The sequence below is a fragment of the Sus scrofa genome, chromosome 18, assembly GCF_054392235.1.
Source record: "Sus scrofa isolate SSC_HxYL_T2T_F1_AM1 chromosome 18, Sscrofa_HxYL_maternal_Yorkshire_Landrace_v2.0, whole genome shotgun sequence".
NCBI classification, from domain to species: domain Eukaryota; kingdom Metazoa; phylum Chordata; class Mammalia; order Artiodactyla; family Suidae; genus Sus; species Sus scrofa.
This window is the reverse complement of record NC_139400.1, coordinates 31,870,913-31,885,952: the sequence shown is the minus strand read 5'-3', so window position 1 is coordinate 31,885,952 and position 15,040 is coordinate 31,870,913.

The window sequence follows — 15,040 nt, the reverse complement described above, 5'->3', positions numbered from 1 at the left end:
CTCATGAGGCTTCCCTGCAGGAGAGCTACAGCCTTTGGGGTGAGAATTTTCTATAACAGCAGACCTGCCATAGCTGATCTGTCAGGGTGAGTCAGACAGGCATTCTGTTCCCGGAGGACAATAGGAAAGCAAACAAAAATTAAACAAAATGCAAATATTTTCATCAAAGGCAATCAGCAAATTAGCAGATGCCCTCAGGAATCAAAAGCAGGGGCAGGAACAAATCAGCCTTCATTCATTGAAATCTTTAAATTTCAATATTGCAAACAGATACATTAAACTGTCTATTATGTTTTCTGACTTTCAATTGTACTAATATATGAGTTTGGAATTTGGTCAACATTTTTTTATGTTTTCACACTCTGCTCATGTTCACTTTTCACCCTTTCTACAGATATTCATCAAGCTTCTACCACTCCAAAGCACAGTGCCAGGCACCGGGAGAATGTCCTGGTGAGCAGAAACCAACAAGGACCAATCCCACAGTCTGATGGAGATGGGGAGGCGGGCATAGTAAGCGTTTGCACAAGCAAATGTGACATTGCAGTGGAGACAAACTGGATGATGAGCTGTGCGATGCTTAGACTCTATGGTTGGAGTATTTCATCAAATCCTGAAACAAAGAGAACTTCTATAAAAATGTCCTGAAGAATTCGTAGGAGTTAACCACTCTTTAAGGGAAGAGCTAACCATGTCTTAAGGCATGATGGCAGGAGAGGGTACCATCACTTTAGGGCCTGAAAGGAAGTCACTGTGGTTAAAGCAGAGAGTGCCCAGGGGTAAAGAGTGGCAAGGAAGCTGGTTCATGAAGGGTCTCACAGGCGAGGTAAAGGGTTTTGCCTCTATCCCAAGAGTTATATAAAGTCAATGGAATATTTTGGGTTTGTGTGTGCTTCTCTGCAAGTGTGTGTCTATATGAATGGTGTGTGTCATAAATGGTCATGCTATTTGAGTGGCATGGAACAATTAGATTTGCGTTCATACTATTTATTTATTTGTTTGTTTTTGTCTTTTTAGGGCTGCACCTATGGCATATGGAGGTTCCCAGGCTAGGAGCTGAATTGGAGCTGTAGCTGCTGGCCTACACCATAGCCACAACAACACTGGATCTGAGCCACATTTGCAACCTACACCCCAGCTCATGGCAATGCTGATCCCTGACCCACTGAGTGAAGCCAGGGATCAAACCTGCGTCCTTATGGATATTAGTGAGATTCGTTTCCACTGAGCCACGATGGGGACTCCCTCATACTCTATATTTAATCACTTCTTAATTTCACCAATAGACAACAGTCCTTTTAAACAGTTTCTTCACATGGTAAGGGCAATTGGAGTTGACTATAAAGTGCTTTTATATTGAGGTTATGGAAAGCACAAATATGACATCATATATAAAGAAAATAGTAAAGCAGTAAATATAAAAACACAATCACAAGTTATGCACATTTTCAGCTGGACTATAATACAACAGAATGGCTTTTTAAAATGTTTCCACAAGTACCCTCGTTTGTTATTCTTGGAGAAAATCAAAAGAAAGCTCATTCTGACTAAAACCAATTATTTGTATGATCATCTTGAGCATAAATACTGTTATTCCTGAGAAAAATTATGAATACAATTATATAACTATCATTATAGTTACATTCAAAGAGGAATAGTGTCCCTTTTTAGGAAACTTAGGATATAGTAAATGTACAAGAGGTTGGGAATATGAAAAATCTGAAAATACTCTAAGTGTATCACTAAATGATAATACACAGAATAACACAATAATAATAATAATTTACTGTTATGAGTGACTTTAGCAATAAAGAGGACCCAGGTCCTAGAATAGTATCATTTCTTGCCATTTTAATGATACAGTAACATAGCCAATATTACTCAGATCACAGAATTCTAGTTTTAATTGATTGAGTGCCCATCACAAGCTGGGTACTTTAAACATTCCCACATCCAATCTTTGTGAGCTACTTGTTTGCAAGAGAGACGCTCATAGAGCTTGAAGCTGAGGCCTCCTGAAGCCTGATTGTTGGTAATAGAACCTCGCTTCATCCATTTCCATGTACACACTCAGGAAGGTGCTAATTTTGTTTTGTGCTAGTTATTTACACCCAGTAAGGAGGCAGGCATGTAGCCAGGGTCTCCAGAACAGCCTGGCTGATACCAGCAGTAGGGGATTTAAATAAACCTTGAAAATGGCAAAGGCAGCTTCTCCCCCCGCCCCAGCAGGATCCTCACACTCTCCAGGAATTGGAGTGCTGGGGGAATGTGAGAAACCACACTGTCCTCTGAAACCTCACTGTGTAAACCCCTGCTTTATGTAACTGGTCTCTGCTTTTTCTGTCGCTGTACATTTCCTGACCATTTGCCACTAAAGCCTGACATCTTTCTGCCAATCTCATTACCACTCCATGGCGACACCGTTGACATTATCACACTCGCTGTAGAAATGAAGACACAGAGCCCTGAGCATTACACCAACTCCTCCACATGAACAAGCGACAGTGTTGAGGTCCTGGTCACACTAACTCAGCCGTGATCCGTGTGGATGTGACTGTTAGAAAAGGTCGGGGGAGTGTTCCCAACATGGCTCAGTGGCTAACAAACCCGACTAGCATCCATGAGGACTTGGGTTTGATCCCTGACCTCACTCAGTGAGTTAAGGATCTGGTGTTGCTGTGAGCTGTGGTGTAGGTTGCAGACACAGCTCGGATCCTACGTTGCTGTGGATGTGGCGTAGCCTGGTTGCTACAGCTCGATTTGACCCCTAGCCTGGGAACCGCCACATGCCTTGGGTGTGGCCCTAGAAAGACAAAAAAGACAGTAAGAAAAAAAAAGGTCAGGGAGGCTGATGAACAGTTATAGGGTCAGCATTGTGAAGAAAAGAAGAAATTGGTTTCGTAAATATGGAACTGTGACCCTGAGGCGAGAAAATTTAGGTTGTTTCTTTTCACATTGCATGTAAAAAAATCATACGATCTTAGGAATATATTTATTTTACTATCAAAGTGTAAGTTTTGTGACTATGGGAAATCTATTTACCTGCGTAAGGCCAGGATTGAGCCAAGGGCCATGCAGGTAATAATAGTCATGAAATACATACATTTTTAAATTTTCAGAATGCATCTGATCTGAAATATTTCATGATTTTATTAAGGTGAAAAGATACAGATTGGCATTTGGGGAGTATATTAAAAGTGGTGTTTCTGTGAGGGTGGATTTGGGTAAGATTTACATGTAAATTGATGGACTTTGAGTAAAGCAGACTGTCCTCTGTACACTGGGTGGGCCTCATCCAATCAGCTGAAGGCCTGAATAGAAAGAACCAAAGTCTGACCTCCTGGAAGCAAGAGCAAATTTTGCTAGCAGACTTCAACTCCAGCAGGTGGACATTTAGGCAGCTAATTAGGATGCTCCTGTCTGGAAACACCTGCACCTGCTGCTCCCACATGGACTCTGGCAGAACATCTATTAGGAGGTATTCTAAGGAGATAAAATTACTGCTTATAATACTTGGACTATGACATTTACATTGCATTTTAGCTAGATTTTATCAAGTATCAAATGGAAAAAAATAACTTCTGTCAATGCTGGCCACCTGTAGAGATGGAGAAACATTTCCATACCAGGGTTTAATCTCCATGAGGTCAGAGGCTGTGGCTGTTTTTGGACAATTACTCAAGTCCCTGAAGCCTAATTCCAAGCCTGGCATTTAGTGGGCACTGAAGATACATTTACTGAATGAATGAATACATGAGTGAATGCAGCTGTACGGACCAGGTTTCCAACAGGCTACCTTTGACACATCTGGAGTAGGATAATTTGAGCAGGGTTCATTTGTCAGAGATCTAATCAAAAGGTATAAATGCCATATGCGGGGAAAGTGAAAGGACAGGGTAGGAAACCAAGCTGAAGAGATAGTGTGAAGTCGAGTTACCAGAACTCAGAAAGAACGAGTGGGTTCGACCTGCACTGAGCAGTGACCTTCATCCTGCATCCTCCCAGAACTCCCATTCGTTAAGCCAGACTTGAGGCCCAGGAGCTCTGTTGAAGGAGTTCATGCAGATTAGCCTCAAGGGGGCGTGGCCAGCGGAGAGGAGGGCGGAGCGTGGATCCCTCAGGGCAACCTGAGACACTGCGTTGTTTTCTTAGCAGGACTTCTGCACAGCTTGGGAACCAGCTAACTGATTAATAAAACACAAGGGCAGTGTGCACACCCACATGTCACAGGTAGCCTTCCTTTAATTACTGTGGTTTGACTGTTATTTTAAAAGAATCAGTTACCCTATTTGGAAATTAGAACATGAAACGCACCATTTTATTAATTTATACACCAAATATTTTAAAATTATAGGTCCAATTTATATTGCCCTCAATGAAGAAGGAATAAAGGAGACAGATAAAGGGAAAGCGTGAGGAAAAAAATAGAATAGAATAGAGTAGGCAGAGAGACGAACTACGAAACAGCTAAAGAAAGATGATAAAGGAGATTCATGGGTCAAGGAGCTTCCAGGCAGGAAAGAACAGTGTGGGCCTAAGGGGAGACGTCAGGAGTAGGGGGAGTGAGTGAAAGACTGGGTGAGAGTGAGGTGGAGGCTGAGGGGGAGAGGGAGGAGCAGGAAGGGAGGAGGAGGAGGAGCCCCAAGAATCTCCTTGGCCACCAGAAATAAATGGGTCAGTTGTTAGGAACTGTGCAAAGCTTCCGGACTGCAGGCAAAGCTGCAGCATGTCAAACTTGAAAAGACGTCGGGGAAAAGCGCTTTGTAAAATTTATGTATTAGTTTCTGGAAAAAAATATCCTTGACATTTTGACTTTAATTAAGTCAAAGTAATTCATCCAGTTTGGAAAAGAAACAAAACTTATTTCCATGCGACAGAATTATTCCATACATAATTTTTTTCCTTTTAACTCAAGAAACTTGGAAGCAACTTTGCCAAGAAAAGAAATAGGAGAGCATTATTACCCACAAACTGGTTTTTCCCTTCCTTTCTTACACTTTATTTCCTGTTCCCCATTGCCTTACTGGCCACACGTGTGTCTCTATCTGTATCTATCATATAGGTATGAGTTTATAGCTGTTATGTTTAGATGTAGATACATATATGCTTTTATTTTTCCAATCAATACCATATAACTGTAAATAATGATAACTTCTCAAATGACTTTGCCATCTGCGATGCCTAATCCTGCACATGTTACAATCCTGTAGCCTGAGACTCAAGAGTGGCAAATAAACCTCGAAGTTTTACAGCTAACTAGTGGTAGACCCAGGACTCAGGTGTCCTTAGTTTCCTGCTTCCCCCTCTAGGGCACAAACTGTCACCTTAGCTAAAGATTTTAGTGGAAGAATAGGTAGATGTTGAGTTGCCAATAAAATGCCATTTCATTCCATGTTCCTTGCTCCTCGTTGAAAACATCCACAGCCCCTTCAATTATTTTCTGAATGTTAGGAACCTATGGAAAAACGTCATCATTTCAACATGATAACCTGTTTACGGATGATGGGTTTTTTAAATTCATTTCGGAGAACAAATTTACTGTGAACTATTTAATTCATCCTATCGCAATTCAGGGTCAACCCTGTTTTTATTTTCAGCCTATCGTGGAAACTAAGAAATGCCCATTGATTTGCTAAAAGCAGGAGCAAAGTGCTCTTTGGGCGTTAACAATGCCTGGGATAATAGAATAGCACCCCAAAGCTTCTATAATATAGAACACATAAAACTAACTTAGAAAGACAAGATGAAAAATAATAGTTCAATGGGAGTTCCCGTCATGGCTCAGTGGTTAACGAATCAGACTAGCATCTATGAGGACGCAGGGTCAATCCCTGGCCTTGCTCAGTGGGTAAAGGATCCAGTGTTGCCAGGAGCTGGGGTGTGGGTGGTAGATGTGGCTCAGATCCCACATTATTGTGGCTGTGGTGTAGGCCAGCAGCTACAGCTACAGCTCTGATTAGACCCCTAGCCTGGGAACCTCCATATGCCGCGGTACAGAGGTTTTGGGCCCTAAAAAGCAAATAATGATAATAATAAAGATAATAATAGTTCAATGAAAAATAGACCTAGATGTTATCAGTATAGGCATCTGTAGGTACTCAGTCTTAAAGCTGGGAGTATGCGAATCTCCCTCTTATTGTTAACTAAAATAAATAAATATGTCTATGCTATCAGCAGTGCTTTAAGTAATGAGGCTTATGACCACCATAGCACAATTTAAAGCAGAATAAAAATAATGCAGGCTGATTCCAGAAAAACCAAAAATACAGAATCTTCAAAGGGGGCAGAGGTAGTTCAAAGCTTCAATCCTCCAAAGATCATGAACTTTTATTTTGCATTTCAAACTCTTAAAGGATATGTGAGGGAAGAGACCCAGAATTCAAAGTCCACGACATTTTCAGAGTTGTGAAATCTTCCACATCTCAGAACCTTGTCCAGTAGTAAATGTTGCCCTAATTACCGAGGGGAAACCTGATCAGAAGGCACACAGAAGTTGCTATATTTTGGCTCCAGCACACTTAAGATTGTTGGCAGGGGAGTTCCCATCCTGGCGCAGCGGAAATGAATCCAACTAGGAACCATGAGGTTTCGGGTTTGATCCCTAGCCTCGCTCAGTGGGTTAAGGATCTGGCGTTGCTGTGAGCTGTGGTGTAGGTCACAGAGGTGGCTCAGATCTGGCATTGCTGTGGCTCTGGCATAGGCTGGCAGCAACAGCTCGGATTAGACCCCTAGCCTGGGAACCTCCATATGCCGAGGGTGAGGGCCTAGAAAGACAAAAGACAAAAAAGATTGTTGGCTGGGAATGCACTTGGATGCTCTTAACAGTTTGAAAGCCCTCCTTTCTTTAGTTCTTTTTTTTTTTTCTTTTCTTTCTTTCTTTCTTTTTTTTTTTTTTTTTTTGTCTTTTTGCTATTTCTTGGGCCGCTCCCGCGGCATATGGAGGTTCCCAGGCTAGGGGTCGAATTGGAGCTGTAGCCACCGGCCTACGCCAGAGCCACGGCAACGCGGGATCCGAGCCGCGTCTGCAACTTACACCACAGCTCATGGCAACGCCGGATCGTTAACCCATTGAGCAAGGGCAGGGACCGAACCCGAAACCGCATGGTTCCTAGTCGGATTCGTTAACCACTGCATCGCGACGGGAACTCCCTTTCTTTAGTTCTGAGTGGACACTGTTACTTTACTATTTCTCCAAAACCATTTGCAATTTATGAGAACCTCAGCAGAACTAAGAAAAGTCCTCTCACCCTTAGCTGTGACAGGTCTAATTTTGTTTCTCAAGGTCTCCAAGCAGGACTCTGCCAAGATGGGGCTTGAACTTGTGGGGTGTTTCTTCCAGCCGGGCTGGCTTCTCACACCAGATTTGCTCCTGTGGAATTAGATCAGAATATTTTGGGGAAGAGCGCCCTCGCCTGCCCTGGAGTAGGAAATGCACTGAGTCAGATTGCCAGGGCGGATCCATTTCTGGCCTCCGGCTGCCAAACTGATGAATTTGATGACAGGAAGTTTGCATTTTCGTTTGGCTAGATCTTTTTCTATTTACGGTCCTTGATTTGGAAATCCAAGTTTTATGTATAAACAAATGTATAATTAAAACATCAACTATAGATTGCATGTATAAACAAAATGAATAATTTGCACATTGGCTACAGATTTTCTTCAGAAAAACACCCATTATTTCACATGAGGTTTTGGAATTAATAGAAATCTGTTCGGTAGTGATTTATATGCACTTCCAATCTTAGACTGTTACAAAGGAAATTGTGACACTTAACTAACATGTAAATGACATGTTTATGGATGAGTTTAAATGAGTTTTGACAGATGTATGGGTGCCAAATATTAAAATTTAAAGCTTTAGTCTTGTAATGAAAATGACACAAACCACCGAAAGATCTGCCTTACCTCTAGACATATTGAAGATCAAGAAAGTTTAATTAATACTCGTCAGATAATTTTTCATTTATTGATAAGAGGGGAAATATGAAATATAAATACTCGAAATGCTGGAAGAAAACACTGGTACTCAAAAACCTCACCTGCCACTTCCATCACAACTCATTTCACAAGATTCATTCTGGTTAATAGAGGTTTTAGACTTGTCTGCAGAATTAAAGTGAGTATATTTAAGTGATCATTCTGTGATAAAATTATTTTTTTCTGTCGATGAATACCTGAAAATGTACTACTGTTTCTGAATCTTAGTCATGAGAGTTCAACTTTCATTAGGAACTTTACAAGATTCTGAACAAAGAAAAGAGTTGTTCTGGAAAAGTATGAGACTAAAAGATAAACACAAACGTAATTAAGGTAATTTTCAGTAATGTCACATCTCTTCTTTAATTCTCATCATTCATTTGGAAGATTCTCAAATTAATATGAATTAACACTTACTGAGTGCTACATAAATATTCACTATTATGTACTAGGCATTCTGCTAATTGCATTACATTCATTTTCTCCTTTAGACCTTAGGATTTCAAGAAAATTTAAGCTGAGATGAAGCAAATGAAATAACTTGACCAAGCTCACACTTCAAGGAAGGGGTGAAGCCGTAATTTCAACCAGGCCTGGCTCTAGACCCCATGCACGTAACCACTTCACTCTACATTTCAGACTAAAACATTTAATTTACTAACAATGCTTTTACCACAATCCTTTGCCAGTTACTCATCCTAGTTAATGAATTTGGTGTGGAACTGAGGTTGGAGGTAAGGTCTGGATAAGCACCTACAGTGCCAATTAAGAGTTCAAGAAGGAGAAATGCTAGTTTTTAGTGTACAGGACAAGAGAAAATCAAAAGCAGGTAACTAGAAAGAAAGTCATACTTACTGGTCAGATACTTAACAAATGATAGGGCTTCAGTGAGACAGCAAGTTATGAAGTAGAAAATGGAATGGGTATTAGAAAATGCCAAAGGTCAAAGGTCAGGTTTATTTATAGAAATGTAATTTTGAAGTGAAGAAGAAAAATGAACCAGTAATTGGAAAGAGGTGATGGAAAAAGGAAGAGAAAAAGGCGAGTGTGGGAAACCAAAATGTTACTTGGAATTCTTCATGGGATAGGCACATTTCACATGTTCCCTCCATTTAATTTCCACATTAACTGCTCCCAGCACAAAATACCTTAAAATATGTTTCTTCATTTTTATAGATGGATGTACTCAATATTTTGGAGGACACTTAGCTGACAGAATTTAAAGAGCCAAAATTTTCGCCCACACCCTTTTATTTCAAATGCTGACATACATTTAAGCAAAAGGAGAGAGGGAGCTAATAAAGAGAGGTGTTGTATAGGATCTTGAATAGGTATCATTTGGTTGCTCCATTGGAAATATTCTGTATATTATTTCTAATTGTAACCATGGTACTTTTTTTTTTTTTTTTTTTTTTTGCTTTTTAGGGCCACACCTGTGGCATATGGAAGTTCCCAGGCTAGGGGTTGAATTGAAGCTGCAGCTGCTGGTCTACACCACAGCTCACAGCAATGCCGGATCCCCGCCCCACTGATCGAGGCCAGGGATTGAACCCACATCCTCACAAATACTAGTCAGATTCATTTCCACTGCGCCACAAAGGGAACTCCCTCAATTGTACACATTTATTTAAAGAAATAGAAAAAATTTCTCTAAAATTTCCTGCTGCATTCTTTTTGAGAAGAAAATATTTCCACTTTTCATGAGTGGGAATGTATTTTTATAAGTTAGGTAATGACCTTTTATGTTTCTGTTTACTCCATCTTTTAAAGGAAGATCTACACTTGAAATGGGGTCTATCAAGTGTTGATATAATCTGTCCAAATCTTCTGGGACCAGAGGAAAAAGAAAGGGATACATCTAGGCTGGGCATTTACTTGCTTAGCTAAGAGGTTTAACAGACTGGAGGGAGAGAAGAGAGGCAAACTATTTCTGTGAGACATTATTTTCCTTGTTTTGATTGACAATGGGAGTTAAGAATGGGGCACTATTCTGTGTGCATTGGTAAACCAGGACACCTTAAATCTGGAGGATGCACCATAGTCATTGTGACTTTAGCAGCAAGTAAGACCCCACACCCCCAGATGGTGAGCATCAAGGGCTTCTTTGAGATCCCCACTTACTCCCAGGTGCACTGTGCAATAAGGTGGCTCCCGAGGTTTGCCCTTCAATCTTCTTCTACTTGCTCTACATGGAGTAGAAATCTCAGGTTCTGAAGAGAGGCTATTCCATGTTAACACACTGCACGAGTGAAGGGTTTCTTTTCTCTCTTTGTTGGTGAAATAATCCATCGGTCATTTAAATGGCAGTCCCCATGAAGGGAGTTAGACATGTGGAAATGCTGTCACCTTTAATCCAAGTCCCTTTGAGAGGCCCATCCTTATACACTTTTAATGAGGTGAACCTTAACCCCTTCCAAACTAATAAAGGATGTGCAAAATCATCCAAGAAATTATGTTTTTTGCATGTTTGCCAACCTAGAATATATCTCAAAGTATTTTTAAACACATTGTACAAATGCAAGAATCAGATTGTAAATGTTTTATGTGTCTTCAAATAAATGGATCTGATGTTTCGCTCTGACGCGTAATTCCATATCACAATGGGAATAAGATCTACAGGGCCTGCCTGTGTAGGGAGCTAAACACGGAAAGTCCTTAATTTTTCTTTAGATATTTATTCAAATTACATATTATTTGAAAGATTCGTTTTTTTTAAATCACTTTAAAGAATTTTTAAAAGGAGGTCAAATCCTATAAAAACTAAAAAAAATTCTAAGCAAATGTTTTATTTATGAAAATTTCACTGTCTATGGGAAGGTTATCCTTCACCTTTGCTTTTTTTCTAGACTACCACGGGGGAAAAAAAAAGACAATTCAATTTCCTGTGGCTGGATAATCTGTAAGTGCCCCCAAAGACTTGAAGTTGTGTTGTTTGGTGACACGCATAAACATTGTCACAACTCATCCAAAAGGCACGGCCCGATTACACTTTCTTTCCTTCCTTCAGGATTTCTCTCATTTTCTTCTTCTTCCTCTTCTTTTTGCTTTTTAGGGCCCACACGTGTGGCATAGAAGTTCCCAGGCTGGGGGTCTACTCGGACCCCACATAGCAACATGGGATCTGAGCCGCGTCTGTGACCTACACCACAGCTCACGGCAATGCCGGATCCTTAACCCACTGAGCAAGGCCAGGGATCGAACCCGCATCTTCATGGTTACTAGTCAGATTTGTTACCTCTGAGCCACAACGGGAATGCATCTCATTTTTTTCTGAATTATTTTTCATTTTACATTTTCTGTTCCTCATCTGTTTCTTCGGTCTATTAGTTTTTTCTTGAGGTAGTCTCTCAGTTTTTCAAGCATCTTCATTGTGTATTTCTCCTAGTGTCTTTTTCTTTTATACTATTGGACATTTATCTTTTTGTTTTCTTTTTGGCCATGGTATCACTTGCCTTTTCTATCTTTATTAGTTGACTTATTATGTTAATTTCAGGTATATTACACAGTGATCTGACATTAGCATACATTATGAAATGATCACCGTAAGTCCAGTAGCCATCTGCACCCATACGAATTACTACATTATCATGGACCATATTCCTTCTGCGTGTATTCCAACTCTGTGCCTTAATTACTTTATAATTGGAGGTTTGTACCTCTTAATCCCCTTCCCCTATTTGGCTCCTTCCCAGCCCCCTCCCCTCTGGCAACCATCCTTTTAATCTCTGTATCCATGAGTCTGTTGTCCTTTTGTTTTGAAATTTAGATTCCACATATAAGTCAGATCACAGGATATCTGTCTTTTTTTCTTTTTTCCTTGTCTTTTTAGGGCCACACCTGCGGCATATTGAGGTTCCCAGGCTAGGGGTCAAACTGGAGCTGTAGTCTGGGACTTACACTACAGTTCATGGCAATGCCAGATCCTTAACCCAATGATGGAGGCCAGGGATCGAACCTAAGTCCTCATGGATCTTAGCTGGCGTTGTTAACTGCTGAGCCTCAATGGGAACTCCAGATATTTATCTTTACCTGACTTTATTTCACTTAGAATAATACCTTCTAGATCCATCTGTGTTGTCAAAAATGGCAAGATCTCATCTTAAAAAAACATGAAGTGGTGGAGTCAAATGGCAGAGTCATACTCCATCATTCCACTGTGTGTGTGTATGTATGTGTATATGTGGATGGAGAACACATCTTTTTTGTTCATTTTTTTGTTTACAAACACTTGTTTTCTTTTTGATGACAGCCATTCTGACAAGTGTGAGGTGACATCTCATTGTGGGTTTTTTTTTTTTTTTTTTTTTTTTTTGTCTTTTTGCCTTTTCTAGAGCTGCTACCGCAGCACATGGAGGTTCCCAGGCTAGGGGTCTAATTGGAGCTGTAGCCGCCAGCCTATGCCAGAGCCACAGCAATGCAGGATCCGAGCTGCATCTGCAACCTACACCACAGCTCAGGGCAATGCCGGATCCTTAGCCCACTGAGCAAGGCCAGGAATTGAACCTGCAACCTCATAGTTCCTAGTTGGATTCGTTAACCACTGAGCCAGCACAGGAACTCCTCATTGTGGTTTTATTTGCATTTCCCTAATTATCAGTGATGTTGAGCATCTTTTCACATGTTTGTTTGCCATTTCTATCACATATCCTATTGTCCACATTCCCCATTTTCTCCTTTATAACCTCGACCATTCACTTTCTCTTTCCTCTTTCCCACAAAGATGAAGTACTACTGTCATTTTACTTTACCTCCCATGAGTTTTAATTTTCACCCTAGTTTCTTTCCCTTTTACAGCTCTTTTCCCTTTCCAGGGAATAAAAAGGAATAAACATTACATTCATAGATAAGATTCAAATTCATTATCTGCTTTCATTAATTACGATTAGCATATTTTCTCATGTTTAATAAAAGGATCTTTTTTCTTAACCATATAAAATCCATTTAATGTAGATCTGTCTAGAACAGATCGCTCAAGCACTTGCTGATGAGAAGCAATTTTTTCCCATGATAATATAAAATGCACTCTTTCTGAGAGGCATACTTCATGTTTCTTTAACACAAGCCAGTCTTTTCTTACCATGATCGTCTTAATTCTTGATTACACCTCCACACTCTTCAGAGACACTTCATGTTTCTTTAACATAGGCCAGTGTTTTCTTACCATGATCATCTTAATTCTTTTATTTTTTCCTTTTAGGGCTGCACATGGAAGTTCCCAGGCTAGGGGTCGCATCGGAGATGCACCTGTCAGCCTACACCACAGCCACAGCAACACAGGATCCAAGCCACACTTATGATCTACACCACAGCTCACTGCAATGCCAGATCCTCGACCCACTGAACAAGGCCAGGAATGGAACCTGGATACTAGTCAGATTTGTTTCTGCTGTGCCGCAATGGAAACTCCAGTCATCTTAATTCTTGATTACACCTCTACACTCCCCAGAGACGAGACTCCTGCCTCATCCTGAGTGATACCAGTAACCCATGTAACCCTTCCCACTTCTATCCCTCCCAGGAACTTTCACCACCCACTCTGAGAAGGTCCTTGTGTTTTTTTTTTCTCTCTCAGAAGCTGCCTTCTTCCTGCTCAACAGTGAACTTGAAGGCTTTCAACTTAGATACCCTGAATGGTCCTCCTGCTGGAACAAGAGAAATACTAGATGTAACATCAAAAACATCTTTTAAACTGCCTAGCACAAAACTGAGGAATAGAGAGTCCTGAAGTGAAAACAAGAATTGTGGGAGGTAAGTGACAAGATTAGCTTTGTTATCAGTGGCTTCTGACAACCCCATGGCAGGACTGGGGTGCAAGCAGGCAAGAGGTAACGGCTAAAGCCTGGAAACAGCCTGGGCCCCAGCATAGGAAACCCTCAGAGTAAAGGTGAATGAGAAACAAATCCTCTCTTTAAAAGAGCATAACAAAGAAACTTGTCTGTCTAGAACTTGATGCCTCCTTTGCGGATTTACAGCCACTACTGAGCTTGCTGAGCACGAGTCCAAGTCATTATCACTCTTGATGTCTGAAGAAAGTTTTGAGTGGAAATTGTAATTAAACGTAGTCCTAGCTTTAATTTTTTTTTTAAAAGAACTTTAAGAAACTGAAAAGACAAACATTAAAGTTAGAAAACCCAGTGAAAGGATTATATAGGATTTCATGGCTGAAGAGAGAATGAATGAGTCTGTAGGGAAAATAAATTATCCAGAAAGTGAAAGCAAGAGTAAGGAGACTGTACGCAGAATAAAAGGTACAAGCGTTTATTCAAATTCTAGAAAGCATATCAGAGATATCTGAAGAGATGATGGCTACAGATTTTCCAGAACTGTTAAAGGGTATCTGTATTGATTCAGAAGATTCTCGGTGAAGCCCAAGAAGAAAGCGATAAATGAATTCACACATCGAAACAGTATCATAAAATTGCAAGAACCCCTGAAAGCAAAGAAAAGATAATAAGGCCTGGTTTTTGCTCTCAACAATCTCAGTCTGGACAGCTGCAAAAAGTTCTGCCTTCCCCATCTTACAGCAGTTACTGTTGGAATGAGAGGCCGTTCCAATTACCCTTCTCTCCAATTGTAATTCCATCATTTACCTGTCTCAGGAATCTGTACTCTTCTCTATCCCACTGTCCCCAGCCCAGTCCATCACCAGCACTTCTTACATGGATTACTTGACAGCATCCACACTCATCTTCCCAACCTTCGTCCTTCCAAATTCACCCTCCAGCCCATTCTCTACAATGCAGCCAGAGTGACCTTCCCACAGTGGAAATCTGACCATGCCATCCCCCCTTTAAAAGGCTGGAATCATTTTCTGGTCATTGATACAAGTTCCTAAATGTCAAACATTTCCCATGATCTTGCATCTGCTTTCCTCACAAGCCTCTCTCTCACTCACTAATTAATGTTCTTGCATCTGTTATTTCAGGTAGACTAAGTTTTGATGGGGGGTTGGGGGTTACTACATTGTCCCTGCTCTCTCCACCTCTAGGTTTTTGTCCATATTGATTCCTCTTCCCGGAATGTTCTTTTGTAACCACCCCCCTCACTCTCTGAACCCTAATCA